At 44.7% G+C, this 15,492-nt stretch overlaps 1 protein-coding gene across 3 annotated transcripts in view; it reads right to left on the bottom strand.

Annotated features, from left to right (window-relative positions):
• CKMT1A (creatine kinase, mitochondrial 1A) overlaps positions 1 to 13,948 on the bottom strand; it is a 53,418-nt gene extending 39,470 nt beyond the window's left edge. The window contains exon 1 of one of the 3 annotated variants that reach the window (XM_073568600.1): positions 13,808 to 13,948. The gene's annotated coding sequence lies outside the window, so the exon portion shown is untranslated. Of the gene's footprint in view, positions 1 to 8,994; positions 9,017 to 9,701; positions 9,841 to 13,807 lie in introns of those variants that run through there. The other 2 variants (XM_073568599.1, XM_073568601.1) reach the window with 2 other exon arrangements.
• Between the last annotated feature and the right edge of the window lie 1,544 nt (positions 13,949 to 15,492).

Raw genomic sequence — 15,492 nt, 5'->3', positions numbered from 1 at the left:
CTACCGCACGACACCGTGCGAGTGCCGTTGCCCTGGACAGGTGGGTAGGCCGACTCTTGGGCGCGGGCACTGGCACAGGGTCCCTCATAGTGCAATCAAGTGTCTCTGACGGTGGTGGTGCACACCCGCCGTCAGACACACCGCTGTACTATGAGGGGCCCAGTGCCAGTACCGACGCCCACGAGTGGGCCCCCCTTGCTTGGCCAGGGCCCCAGCATTTGCAATCTTTACCTCTCCCTGCTCCTCCGCTGTGTAATCTGGGCCGTCAAATCCATACTGTGCCTGACACCGTCTGAGCCTGCCTCCTGAGACATATATTTTGAATGTGTACGCTATCCATACATGTTATCCAGGGATACGGTACCCTTTCTAACCTTTGTGCAATGACGTGCAATCCATACTGGGCCTAACACCGTCTGAGCCTGCCTCATGCTGTATAGACATATATTTTGAATGTGTACGCTATCCATACATGTTATCCGGGGATACGGTACCCCTTCTAACCTTTGTGCAATGACGTGCAATCCATACTGGGCCTAACACCGTCTGAGCCTGCCTCATGCTGTATAGACATATATTTTGAATGTGTACGCTATCCATACATGTTATCCGGGGATACGGTACCCCTTCTAACCTTTGTGCAATGACGTGCAATCCATACTGGGCCTAACACCATCTGAGCCTGCCTCATGCTGTATAGACATATATTTTGAATGTGTACGCTATCCATACATGTTACCCGGGGATACGGTACCCCTTCTAACCTTTGTGCAATGACGTGCAATCCATACTGGGCCTAACACCGTCTGAGCCTGCCTCATGCTGTATAGACATATATTTTGAATGTGTACGCTATCCATACATGTTATCCGGGGATACGGTACCCCTTCTAACCTTTGTGCAATGACGTGCAATCCATACTGGGCCTAACACCGTCTGAGCCTGCCTCATGCTGTATAGACATATATTTTGAATGTGTACGCTATCCATACATGTTATCCGGGGATACGGTACCCCTTCTAACCTTTGTGCAATGACGTGCAATCCATACTGGGCCTAACACCATCTGAGCCTGCCTCATGCTGTATAGACATATATTTTGAATGTTTACGCTATCCATACATGTTATCCGGGGATACGGTACCCCTTCTAACCTTTGTGCAATGACGTGCAATCCATACTGGGCCTAACACCGTCTGAGCCTGCCTCATGCTGTATAGACATATATTTTGAATGTGTACGCTATCCATACATGTTATCCAGGGATACGGTACCCTTTCTAACCTTTGTGCAATCACGTGCAATCCATACTGGGCGTGAGAACGGCTGGCGAGCTGTTCAGCAAGCTACAGCACCTGTCCAGACAAGTACAGGGATTCCCTAGCGAGGAGACTTATTTGATTGTTTTCAATGTTGGGACAGCAATTTTTGGGGAGCACTATACTCTGGAGAATGATAGATGGGGCCCACCATACACTGGAACATTCCAAAGGTGGACATCAGACACTGGAGCAGCATTTACAGGGCCCATTATACACTAGAGCATTAGAAATGGGGCCCATTATGTTTGGAGCATTATTTGGGCCCATAAGACAGTGGAGCTTCATCCATGGGGACCAACATATACTGTAGCATTATGTGGAGCTCATCATATACTGTTTCAAACATTATATGGGACCAATGATTTTGTATGGAGAAATAGATGGGCCTCGTCATGAGATGTAAAAAGTGAGGTATTTTTCATTGTACTATACCGCTATTTCTCTGCCGTATCGGAGCATGATGAGTTGTGGTATGTGTTAAAGGGGCGCTCTTTCGCCCAGGGCACATGAAAACCTGCAGCCAGCCCTCCCCCCCCACAACTTTAGCCAAATAACCCCCATTTTTCAGTGCGTAACTTGTATTATGAAGTTAATTAAGGTTGACAAGCTTAAGTAAGAAGAATTGATGCTTTTGGCATTCAAATGGGCACTGTAGGTGTGTTTCCTGTCCTCCTCTCACTGCCGACTTTTATTCCCCATTGACTTACATTGGGTTTCGTGTTTCGGGACGACCCCGACTTTTCCCTATAATCGGACGATCTTGCTCGACCCGACTTTTGGAAAAGTCGGGTTTCACGAAACGAAACGCGACCCTAAAAAACCAAAAGTCGCTCAACTCTAGTGAGGATCATTGCAGGCTGTAGGATTTCCTGAAGAGGTGGGTTTTCAGGTTCCCTCTGAAGGATCCGAGTGTGGTTGATAGCCGGACGTGTTGGGGCAGGGAATTCCAGAGGATGGGGGCTATTCGGGAGAAGTCTTGGAGGCGGTTGGGTGAGGAGTGAATAAGTGTGGAGGAGAGAAGGAGGTCTTGGGAGGACAGGAGAATATGTGAGGGAAGGTATCAGGAGATTAGTTCAGAGATGTATGGAGGAGACAGGTTGTAGATGACCTTGTAGGTCAGCATTAGTAATTTGAACTGGAAACGCTGAAGGAATGGGAGCCAGTGAAGAGATTTGCAGAGGGGAGAAGCGGAGGAGTAGCGAGGAGAGAGATGAATTAGTTGGGCGGCAGAGTTGAGTATGGACTGGAGAGGTGCAAGGGTGTTAGCAGGGAGGCCACTGAAAAGGATGTTGCAATAGGCGAGGCGGGAGATGATGAGGGCATGCACAAGTCTGAAGTCTGATTGAAGGTTGAGGAAGGGAAGGATTCTGGAAATATTTTTGAGCTGGAGGCGACAGGAGGTGGAGAGAGCTTGGATGTGCGGTTTGAAGGACAGTGCAGAGACAAGGGTTACTCCGAGGCAGCGGACCTCCGGTATGGGGGAAAGCGTGATGTCATCAATTGTTATAGAAAGGTCGGGTAAGGAAGATCTGTGAGATGGGGGAAAGATGATTAGTTCAGATTTGTCCACATTGAGTTTGCGGAAGCGAGAGGAGAAGAAGGAGGATATGGCTGATAGACACTCTGGGATTCTGGACAGCAGAGAGGTGACGTCTGGGCCAGAGAGGTAGATCTGAGTATCATCGGCATAAAGGTGGTACTGGAATCCATGGGACTTTGAGTTGCCCCAGGCCAAGTATGTAGATTGAGAAGAGTAGGGGTCCTAGAACAGAGCCTTGGGGGACTCCAACAGAGATAGGGTGGGATGAGGAGGTAGTGTGGGAGTGGGAGATGCTGAATGTGTGGTTGGAAAGGTATGAGGAGATCCAGGATAGGGCGAGGTCTTTGATGCCAAAGGAGGAGAGGATCTGTAGTAGGAGGCAGTGGTCAACTGTGTCGAAAACAGAGGACAGGTCTAGAAAGAGGAGTATAGAGTATTGTCCGTTAGCTTTGGCTGTAAGTAGGTCGTTGGTAACTTTGGTCAGAGCTGTCTCAGTGGAATGATGGGGCGGAAGCCAGATTGTAGATTGTCAAAGAGCAAGCTAGATGAGAGGTGGGAGGAAAGTACAGCGTGGACATGCTGCTCCAGGAGTTTAGAAGCGAATGGGAGCAGCCGTATTGGGTGATAGCTGGACATGGATCGAGGGTTGGCTTTTTAAGGATAGGTGTGATTGTGGCATGTTTGAAAGCAGAAGGGAAGGTATCAGAAGTTAGTGATAGGTTGAAGAGGTGGGTTAGGGATGGGATAAGAGTGCCGGTGATGTTGGGGAGGAGGTGGGATGGGGTAGGGCCAAGTGCACAAGTGATGAGGTGTGGTTTGGAGAGGAGATGAGCAAGCTCCTCTTCAGTGATGTTAGATAAGGAGGTTATGGGGTTTGGGCATTGGTCGGGCATGCAAAGGGGTTGTGGTGGTTGAGCAATAAAGACTTGCCATGTTTGGTCTATCTTGTTTTTGAAGTGTGCGGCAAAGTCCTCGGCAGAGATTAGGGAAGTCGGAGGGGGCAGTGGTGGGCGGAGGAGGGAGGTAAAAGTATTGCACAGCTGTTTGGGGATGTGGGATAAGGAAGATACAAAGGATGTAAAGAAGGCCTGTTTAGCATATGTGAGAGCTGATTTGAATGCAAGTGTTGCTTGTTTGAGCGCAGTGAAGTTGTCTTGCGAATGCGTTTTCTTCCGCCGCTGCTCTGCAATTCTGGATGCTTGCCGAAGCTTTTTAGTGGTGTTATTGTGCCAGGGTTGTCTATTGATTCGTCGCACTCTGTTATGCATGACAGGGGTGACCGAGTCGATAGCTGATGCAAGAGTGGCATTGTAGAAAGCAGTGTCTGTGTCGTGGAGTGAGGATATGGAAGACAGTGGTAGAATAGAGTCAGAGAGAGTGTGGGTGTCTAGGTGTGCGAGGTTTCTACGGGGGTATGCATGTTGCTGGACATGGGTGACAGGTGAGGAGGACAGGGATGAGAAAGTGAGTAGATGGTGGTCAGATAGAGGGAGAAGGGAGGAGGTGAAGTTAGATAGAGAGCAGAGGCGGGTGAAGACCAGGTCTAATGTGTGTCCGTCTGTGTGGGTGGCTGAGGAGGACCATTGAGTAAGTCCAAAAGATGAAGTAAGGGACTGGAGTTTGGAGACTGCTGACTGGTAGGTGTCAACGTTAAAAGGGTTGAGATGTGCCTGCAATGCCTTCTTCTAAAATTGGAGATAACAGGGGTAGTGAGGTAAGATAAGGTTGCTTACATTGCTGTCCATCCAGTGGATCTGATTTAATACTGGAAATACCAGTGGTGCTGAGGTAAGAAGAGGCTGCTCACACTGTTGCCCACCTTGTTTTTCTGATCTAATACTGAATATGAATGGAATGTAGGGATGGGAGAACCTGATTGGTACAGACCCCAAACTTTACCAAATACCTTGTGTCCGTGCATGGACCCCGAACACGGTCTTCTCAAGGAATTCCGTGCTACAGTTCAGGTTCAGCAGCCTGAACAAAGTTTGTGGGAAGTAACAAGCTTTGCTGGTGTGGGCACTTCGGCAAAGCTGTGATTGGCAGGGGCATACTGTGTAGTAAAAAAAAAGTGGGGTCCCATCTATTTTTGATAACCAGCTCAGGCAAAACCAACAGCTGTGGTCTTCAGCCCACAACTGTAAGCTTTAGCTTGGCTGGTTATCAAAAACAGAGGGGTCCCCATGCCATTTTTCCTAATTATTTAAATAAACTTTTTTTTTCAAATAGTTTAAAAAAAAAAAAAAGGCGTGTAATTCCCCCCCCCATTTTTGACAACTAGCCAAGCTAAAGCAGACAGCTGGGTGCTGGTATTCTCAGAATGGGAAGGGGCCATGGGTAACTCCTTACCTTCTTTTACCCATTTATCTATGAAAATTAAAAATAAAAACACCATATTGTTCACTTGTTCGCTGATAATCCATATCCCACAATGTGTTCCAACACTGTTACAGCTGAATTGCATGACTGAGCGGTGGCATGATGTTACCTCTCACCCGTGAATCCAGGAGACGCTGAGCATGGGAAATCAGCTGCAGCGTCGAGCAGTGATGTCAATAAAGTGAGTGAAGTTAGTTGATGAACTCTTTTAACCTCACTGATGTCACCGTTAGGCGCTGAAGCTGAGTTCGCAGGCTCAGCTCCATATCTCCTGGATTCATGGTTAAGCAATTGCATCATGCCACTGCTCAGCCATGCAATCCAGATGTAGCAGAGATGGGCTTTTCTCAAAAAGGATTATTGGCAGACAGGTGAGTAGTATGGTGCTTTAATGTTTTTAAATTTTGAAAATAGTTACATATGGTGGGGAGTTTTATTTCACATAAAGAACTTTATTCTGGCTTTATCATTTATAACAATATCTTTATAGGGTTAGTAATGGGGGCGTCTTACAGATGCCTCCCCATTACTAACCTGTGGGCTTGATGTCAGCTGACATTACAATCTGACATTAAGCCCACAAATATTACCATACTTTCCACTGCACCACCACTCTGTGGTGATTAAAAGATATGACATAAGATGGAGCATATGCACAGAAATGTAGTTTTGAAATTACTCTACACTATGATTGTTATATGGGTGCCTTGTGGCTGCCGGAAAAAGATGCTGTGTTAACATACTCTAAGTTTGAGTTTTTTTGGGGGGATGGGGGGGCTGGTGTGGAGGTTCAGAGACATAATACAATTTAAAAAATGTATGGGGAAAAAAAGTTGAAAAAAAGTTTATTAAAACGCAAGTAAAAAATCATAAAAATAACATACATCTCCTTGGTCTGAATCTGGGTGGCAATACAAACCTACTCCTGATTTAAATAAGACCAGGGATTTTTCTGTCACTTTTACAGCTCTTACTACACACCTCTATTCAGGAATTGTGGCCTGTTTCATTAATGATTAACATGTTACACCCTTATCTATAACTTTCTCCAAGCAGTTAAGGCTCATTCAGACATCAGTTATGTTTATCATGCACAAAAACCAGTCTGATCAGGGTGTAATCAGAGTTTGGTCAGTTTGCCAGTTTTCACCATCAGTTTGTCTCACATAAAGACACTGATAGGCAAACTTCTATTAATCAATCCTGGAAAACCGGACAGCACATGGATGATATCCCAGTGCTATCCAATTCTTTTTTTTTTTTTTTCCCCCAAGATCTCATAGACTTGCCTTGAGTTTGACCCAACAATCAAATCCATATTGAACATGTCTCTGTGCTTTTGAGCAGACCTCTTAGGGCTCATGTGCGATTAAAAACGGATGAGTGCAATATGATAAAAAATAGGACAGCATTCTAAATAATGTTAATCTGAGTCCCTGCTCATCTGCCATTTTTTTTTTTTTTTTTTTTTTTTTTTACCCTCAGCTGAGATGGGGCTGAGAAAAAAAAATTGCAGCTTGCTGCTATTATTGTCCTCGTATCTCAGACAAGATTCGCCAATGGGTCTAATAAAAAAAAAAAAATCGCACGGCACTCGGACCATGCGAGTGCTGTCCGAGTTTTACACACCCATGTCCTTTAAATCCCGACATTTCATCTGACACATACAGTAAAATCGCAGCGTGACCCGTCAGAATATAACAGATAGAATTGATATATAGATGTCAGTCACATAAAATTATTACAGTGCTTCTGTAGCTTACCGTACATCTATTTTATTACTAAATAATTTTCTGGAAAAAAAAGGCTTGTAATCCCCCAACATTTTATTATCCAGCAGAGGGAAAGTGGAGGGCAGATGTTTATAGTCTGGGAAGGGGGTTCCTTTTAGCTTCCCAGGCTATTAATATCGGCTCATAGCTGTATACTTGGCCTTTACTGGCTATTAAAATGGGGGACCTCCAAAAAAATAACGTAGGCTCCCCCTATAATTAATAACCAGCAAAGGCTAGTCAGACAGCTGTGGGCTGATACTAATAGGCTAGAAAGGGCCCCTCCCAGACTACAAACATCATCTCTTAGCAGCCCCAGAAAAGCCTTAGGTTCACTCTTCCCACTTGCCCTGGTGTATTGGCAAGTGGGATGATAGTATTGGGGTTGATGTCAGCTTTGTATTGGCAGCTGACATCAAGGCCAGGGGTTAGTAATGGAGAGGTGTCAACAAGACACCCCCCTTAATAACCCCATAGTTAAATTGTAAAAAAAAACACCCAGAATAATGATTATCCCCCACTTGCCAATGCACCAAGGAGAGTGTTAAGAGTGAGGCTAAGTGCCATAATTGATGTTTTTAATCTGGGAGGGGGCCAATATCCATGGCCCCTTCCTAGCCTATTAATATCATCCCATACCTGTCTTCCTAGCCTTTGCTGGTTATTAATTATAGCGGGACCCTATGTAATTTTTGGGGGGAGTTCCCCATCTTAATAACCAGTAAAGGCTTAGTAGCCAGCTGTGAGCTGATATTAATAGCCGCCACGTGTTCGCTTTCCCTGTGCTGGTTAATAAAATTACGGTGATCCCACGCCTTTTTTTATCTAATATATATTGAAGAATATTTCCTTGGAAAGCTATGTTTAAATGACAGAATACTGTATGTAAAAGCTCATGTTAAAATCGTATACTGATTGTAGTCACATGTCATTTGGATTTAAATCAGTTGATAGGTAATAAAAATTGGGTTGTACTCGCATGAAAATTGCATGTCACTTGCATGACACTTGTCCGATTCTTCAGGAACAATATCGGACCTTTTTCTTTCACAGTGATGAGCATGAGCCCATAGGCCTCACTCCCACTTGCATATAAAATTGTCGAGTGCAATGGAAGTAAAAAAAAAAAAATCACATTGCACTCACACCAATGTCATTCAATGAGTCAGTGCTCATCTGTGAATTTTTCCTCAGATTGAATTTAGATGATAAAGTAGCAGTATGCTGCAAGTGGCTGCGTATATCGGACGAAACTCGCCAATGCAAGTCACATTGACAGCTAAGGCTTTTTTTGATTCATACTTCCTGTCTTTTCTAGAAGAGTTTACAGCAGTTTCCTTATCAGCAGAGGCAGGCTTATAATGATAGGTAACACATTAATACTCAACTGATAACGGGATTCACCATTCATAATAGGCAAAATCACAGCTGCTCCCCTCCCTTTTTAATGACCTTTGCACAGGTTCATTAACTGATTCAATACAAAAGACAGGGTGTGAGTCAGGCTATGTCTGGGGTCATAGGGATGTGGATTCTCTCATGAGAGCGAATCGGACAGATTATGCAAGTGACAGTCGACTCATACTCTGTCAGTGTGTGAGCAGAGTGTCAGTGCTCTGTGCTCTGAATTTCTTGCATGAGAAAATCGCAGCACAGATGTGGAGGAGACAGAAAGTAATTTCTCCATCTCCTCCATTGCCGGCGTCCACGGTAATCAGACTGCACTCGGATAACAAGGTGGAGAAACTTTTTTTTTTTTTTTCACATACAAGAAAAACTGATAACACTCGGATCACACTCTGATTAACCTTTGATCAATGTCTGGTCAAAATAATCAGTTTATTTTTCTTATACGTAAGGAAAACAGAAGTCTGAATGAGGGCTTGTTCTTACTGCCTCCATTCCTATAATTCTACAGAACGTACTTGCTGCACCTGACTGTTGAGAATAGAAACCTGTCTAGAATCAGTGCCTCACTTACCTGAGTATCAGTACTGCTACCAAGGCAGCCCTGCCAATAAGAATACATTTTCTTAGCATTTTCAAGTACCGTATATCTTTGTGGATCTTTTAATCCAATGTTTCACGAAAAGGAAAATGTGTGCATTAATACAGTACAAACATTGCGCTAGTAAAGACAAAGAAAACAAATGGTGCTTGGCTCTGAACACGGAAAGGTTCCAATGTGGCGTATTCGACGTATTATGGAAATATTCTTCCCCAGAAACTGGGTGTGTGATTTGTCCAATGCTGTGGTTTACATAGAAATATCATACTAACTAGATGCTACATTTAAAAAAAAAAAAAAAGAAGAATTAGGTAGGGTGCTGTGGGGGGTTGTGTAAAAGCTTTTTCCTTGGCACATTTCACAATTTATTTTACCTAGAACATAATTTACCAATATTGCATCCAAATAAAACCAATCCACCTCCCGAAAACAAAAGAAAGCGCATGGAAACAATACTTCTAACCTTCTATCTAAACTTCAATTTATGAATGAGTTCTTTCTGAAGGTAAACTGTTTCACAATGCTCGTTCTATGCCAACATGTAAAGGTCAGTAGAAAGTCATCATACAATCCAATACGTATATCATTTAATGTCACATCGGAAGGACTAGGAATACATTGTGTCATCATCGGCGATTACAGAATTGTACATCTTACTAATTTACAGGTTGGTTTCCTACCTGGTGACTGCACAGTGGTGTGCACGGTGACTGTCGTCTGTCTGGAGTACAGAATGGCACAATCTCCACACTAGGAAGTGACTTTTCAATCTGGAGACTTTTCTACAGGAGCAATGTAACGCCTCCTTAGCACACACTGTCAGATCTTATCACATACACTGCAGAATGAGCTTTGACCCTCAGACGTTCTAATATTGAAACATTGACCCATGATATTCATTATATATAATATTATACATGCGTATTGAGTGCATTTCTTCAATGCATTCTAGGAATTCTAAAACTTATTCTAATAACCAGTCCTGTTTATTGTGAGATGAATTATTGTGCAATATTCATCTGCCTGTTTAATGTACCGTGTTTCCAAATACGTCTCTACAATGTCAGGAACATAAAACACAGGGTGTATCTACCAGTATTTTTTTATGTTTCAAGCATATTATTGCAGGATGGAGAGTTCCCACTGTGTAAGGCCTGTTTCACACTTCCGTTTTTCACCATCAGTCAAAATCCGCTGTTTTGCCAAAAAAAAAACGGATCCGCCATTTTGCTTGGCGGATCCGTTTTTTTTCCCCATTGAGTTGCATTACCGGCGGATCTTGACGGATAGTCATCCGTTGGATCCGTTTTTTTGCGGATCCGCCAAATTTTTGCCATCTGCTGAGATCATCGAACGGAGCCTGTAACGTTTTTTTGCCCTGCGGATCCGCATTTTCCCTTTTTAACCCTGAATCTTTTCTGGCTGCTGGAAGAAAATTCTGTCTGTCTGTCTCTCTGTCTGTCTCTCTGTCTGTCTCTCTGTCTGTCTCCCCCGATCCGCTCACCCCCATTTCTGTCAGTCCGCCTGCGGATCCGTTTTCCGCTATTTTGGCGGATTTTGACTGACAGAAAAAACTGAAGTGTGAAACAGGCCTAATCGGTCCGGAACCAAGGAGACTGTCATCAAGGTTCTTAGGGAAGCTGTTTCCGGGGGGACATAATTAGAGGACGGACCAGGGAGAGTTCTAGAAGGAGTGGGGGCGGAGCAGGTATAAAAGGAACTGAGAACACCAGCAGGGGGCAATCGACAGAGTGGGAGAGAAGGAGCAGGAAGCCTAGGTGGCACCAGAGAGCCAGAGCCAGAAGGAGTGAGCGACGACCAGAAAGATTGGAGGGGGACTCACCACGGTCAGGGAGGAGACGGCATCGAGCAGCCCAGCAGAGGGAGCAAGACCGTGCTCCCGGCACTTCAGCCCTCGGTTGCTGGCTGCTCGCTGCCACCCGTGGCCGCCACTGCCAAAGTCCAGCCTGTGGCTGCGGCCTACATGTCCAGGGCCCCATCCCGCCTCCACTGGGAGCGACAACGCAGAGGAACTCTTCAGTGGCCTGTTGTGCCCTCGCTCCACCTGGGCATAGGAACACCTGAAGCTTGCGTCAACTCCTCGTCGGCTGGGCCCAGACTACGAATAGACACCGACCACCACTCTGCCGGACATCAAAGGAGGATAAGTGACACGTTGTAGTTGATCAATCGTAGTTCTTGGACCCGTAGTCGGCCATACCGCGGCCTCCTAGTTATCGGTTCCGACCGGGTAGTTATTATCGTGTTACTTGTGTATTATTGTTTTGATCCCTGCGAGGATAACTGTTAGCCCCTATATATAAAAGTAGCATTCTAAGCTCACTCCAGCTCCCGTCTCGCCACTGCATCCTGCGTACCAGCGATTACTACATTATCACAGCAAATTATGGTATAGTTTGGAGGAGTTCTAGCTTTTCACAAAAGTCTGCAGTCACTCCTATGTAACTGCATACTTGTGAACCCTCACATCACATAGAGTACGTGGTGCAAGGATTCTCCATTGTCGGTGGTGTGACAGAGCGGCCATACTCCCTACCCCTGGTCGATTAGACACGTCAGGCCACAAACTGCATTTGCAAACTGCTCCTCAACACTTATCTAAGGGCTAAAGTGGATGAAGGGTCGCACTAAGGCCTCTTTCACACATCCATTTTGCACCGTCAGGCGAGATCCGGCTTTTTTTTGTAAAACCGGATCTGGCGAAATGCAGTGCCGGATCCGGTTTTTCCCCATTGACTTGTATTAGCGCCGGATGGCATTGCGGTTCGTCCGTTTTTTGCCGGATCTGGCTATTTGGCTCATTCCGGCGTCTGGAAAAAATGGCTACTGTAATGTTTTTTGTCTCTGGCGAAAAAGCCGGAAGCACCAGATCCGACGCTTCCAGCTTTTTGCCACAATGAAAGTCTATGGGCGCCGGAATGTGCCGGATCCAGAAAAAGACAGATCCAGCCACCGGTTCCGTTTTTTGATGTGAGAGCATGCTCAGATCCAATTGGCCATCCCCAAGGAAACAGATATAACCTGCTAGATGGATCCGGCAGAAAAACGGATCCGTTTCTACAGTTGTCCAAAATTTACGCCGGATCCGTTTTTTCTAAAAATAGCCGGATCCCGCATGACGGCAAAAAACTGATGTGTGAAAGTAGCCTAACACCAGTTTGCCAGACTTTGCAGGTTATGTCTGCGTTATCCAGGAGAGAAAACACATTCTACCAAAGTAATATGTTCACACACTGCATTTTTGCAGCTTTTTTTTTTCAGTAGCCAAAGCCTGCCCTCTTGGCAGGAAACACTGCAATCAAAAGACCTGCTTTTCAGTGTTTCTGAAGGTTTTTTGTTGTTGGTTTTTTTTTGGCTGAGCTTTTGGTGCAGAATATTTGTTTGATTTTTCTGCAATACATGTTTAATAAAGTTAGTTTTATTCACCAAAAGTGCTGTAAAACACAACTATTTTTACACTTTCTCCTTACTTTCTAATGGTAAAAAAAAACACTGCAAAAGCGTTGAAAGGAAAGACATGCTGCAGATTTAAAAAATGCCGCAGTCTTCCAATTCAGTCAGTAAAAAAAGAAGCGTGTGCATGAGATCTCTGAAATCTCGTAGCTTTTGCTGGTACTGTAAAAAACAGTAATAATGCAATATGAACAAAGCCTAAGGGGTTGGGTTTGCGCACACATTAAGAATTTGCTGTGTTGTGTCACGTTTTGTTTGCTCAGGTCACAAAAACTGAAGCACTTCCTAGTACCAGCAAAGTGAATAAGATTCGTGAGGTCTCATGCACAACTTGCTTATGTTTTCCTTTCAGATTTGAAGCAGTTTCATATCTGCAGCATTTCAATTCTTTCAGTGTTTTTTACCCATTCAAATGCATGGATAAACTGTAAATATGCATGTAAATAACGTGGCAAAATTGTGTGTATTTTTCGTTGCGTTTTTTCCTGCCACGACACGTTTTTGGTACACAAATGTCTGCAGAAAATACTTAAAAATAACACCAGTTACACTTTATTTCATAAATCAATAATAAATGGGGAAATAAGCACCTTTGTATCATAGCTTATCAGAGAAACCTGCTTATTTCTCAACCAGAGACTGATCATTCATGCTCAAAATTCTAAATTCGGGACTAAAATCTAATTCAGTGACAGACTTTAAATTAGTCCGATAGGAGTTGGCAGCTGCTACTGATAAGATTCTATGTATATGGGAGGGGAGGAGGAGCTTTGCTGTAGCTAGTCCCTCCTATTTCCCCTCCCACTCCATAGAATGTTATTAGCACCAACTGTCATCTCCTTTCTCAGTAATGGAACATTTTTTCCTCACTGAATACAGATTTTATCTGTGAATTGAGAATGAATGATCAATTCTGGCAGGAAAAAAAAGCAAATTTCTCGTATATGACAAAGTTTCTTATTTTCATGTGTACTATTGCTTTCTGAAATAACAAATAAAATGATGGTTTCTCTTTAATGTGTGCTTATAATGATAGCGTCAGAATGTAAGGTAGCGCCTATTGTTCGTGTTGAGGGACACTCACTTGGCTGCAGATAAACCAGATCCGGCACAGGCCTTTTACATTAAATTACTCCATATGGTTTATTGTGCAGCATAAACCACAGCAGCATGAAGAAACGACCATAGTCATACAGCAGACCAAACGAATATTCACAATGGAGCTCCGCTCTCTTAGCCCTGTGTTCACACAGGCTGCGCTTTGTCCAGCAACCAGGCTATACAGTCTGTTATTTCCCCCTGACCGGGTTACCTCTTAGCTGCTTCTCAGTCCTGACGTCCCTTCCCTCCTGGGGACTGTCCAGTACTCACAGGCTATTACACACAGGCCACACACGGTCAGCGGTGTCCACACGTGCGCTTCAGGAAGGTAGCCCGTCGACCTTCCGGTACCTTTCCACATGGACCAATCAGATCCAGGCACTCACTCCCATGTGACCTACCCTGGTCATCTTATATGTTCTGTAGTCACACCCACCGGATCACATGGCTATGACCTAATCGCAGGTCCTAACCCAGCCATACACACATATACATGCTTACTATGGGCGTTTAGCCACTGGCCCCTAGGTGGGTTTGTAGGTGACTGGTTCCACCCGTTTCACCAGCCACCTGGAAGCTCTCCCTGATACATTGTAACAAAACCTCAGCAGTACCTCTGCTGATTAGCACATGTTCAATCCAAGGGCCACCCACCCTGGGATACATAATGGTCATTTACCATCCTGGTGTTCATCCTATATCCATTACCACAATGGATATGCCTGTGTGCATGACCCATACAGCACCCCCTAGCTGCCACAGCGGTCACTGCACCACAGTAAATATACTCACCGATCAGTCTTCTCCAATTTCCAGTATTGTTCCGAATTTGTGTTACGTGAGGGCAATTTATACTCTTTGGGTCGCACAATGCAAGCCTACAGAAAGTCAAAACAAGGCTCCCTAGGCTTACATTTTGTCATGCTGTCACACAGGTGGATCGTGGACCCAGTATGCTACGTGCCGAGCTTACCCAAGAGGGGCGTGGCTAAGTGGCTACCTTGTCTTCACTAGAGCTCTTGATGGTGGTGGTAGGTTCGCGCTACAGGTAGTCGCCAGGTACCACTCCTGGGCAGTCCCGAGCCAACAAATGTTGACCCCAGGGGTCAGTATAGCAGTCACGCACAAGGACTCGGAGTCATTGACAGGCAGGATTCAGATAATGGTATACCAGTCGGGCCATCAAAGAATACTGGGAAAGGTTCACGTTCAGACAACATGGGTTTGTGGAATTGGTTCAGGTACCGCTGGATCAGCTACAGGTTTGGCAAACAGTTGCACACACTAAATTTAAGGAATTACATGGGTTGCTTGGGCGCCTCCCAGCTCTTGGCAGGGGACATTTTCATACTTGTGCAAAAGCACTAGGTGCATCGCTAGGAAGCCTGTACGATGTGCACAGACCAGGAAGCAGGGAGACACAACAAGGACCACGCTGCACAGCCAGAGAAGTGAGTATGTCGGCATCCCTACATGGAGGAGGACAAGGAACTACGCAGGGACGCCGGCTTTACTGTTACACATTGAAAAAGGTATTTCCAGCTCACACATAGAATAAAGTGCAATGTGATTTGATTCAAAAGACGAGTGGAGCGTTGGTGAATGCTGGAGAAGACCGCAATCAATGAGTTTTTTAACATGCAAACATAACACTACACTAACATTTACACAGGTTTTGGAAATAAGAAAAATACAGGAGCGCTTCTTTAACATACCTTGTTTAATTTTTACATTGGTAGTTAAAAGCAGAATGAATACAATTTTCAATACATACATATAGAAACTATAAAACAATTCTATATCTTTGAGCTAAGTTCAGAAGAAAATGTTTTCAGTGAACCTGCAGTCTGTGCGAGCATTGAAAGGCAATGTGATGGTGCAGAAGAGCAATTTTCC

The sequence above is a fragment of the Dendrobates tinctorius genome, unplaced genomic scaffold, assembly GCF_039654945.1.
Source record: "Dendrobates tinctorius isolate UK_male_01 unplaced genomic scaffold, ASM3965494v1 ptg000022l, whole genome shotgun sequence".
NCBI classification, from domain to species: Eukaryota; Metazoa; Chordata; class Amphibia; order Anura; family Dendrobatidae; genus Dendrobates; species Dendrobates tinctorius.
Note: the sequence above shows the minus strand (reverse complement) of the source record. Positions and strands in the feature narration are given on the sequence as shown.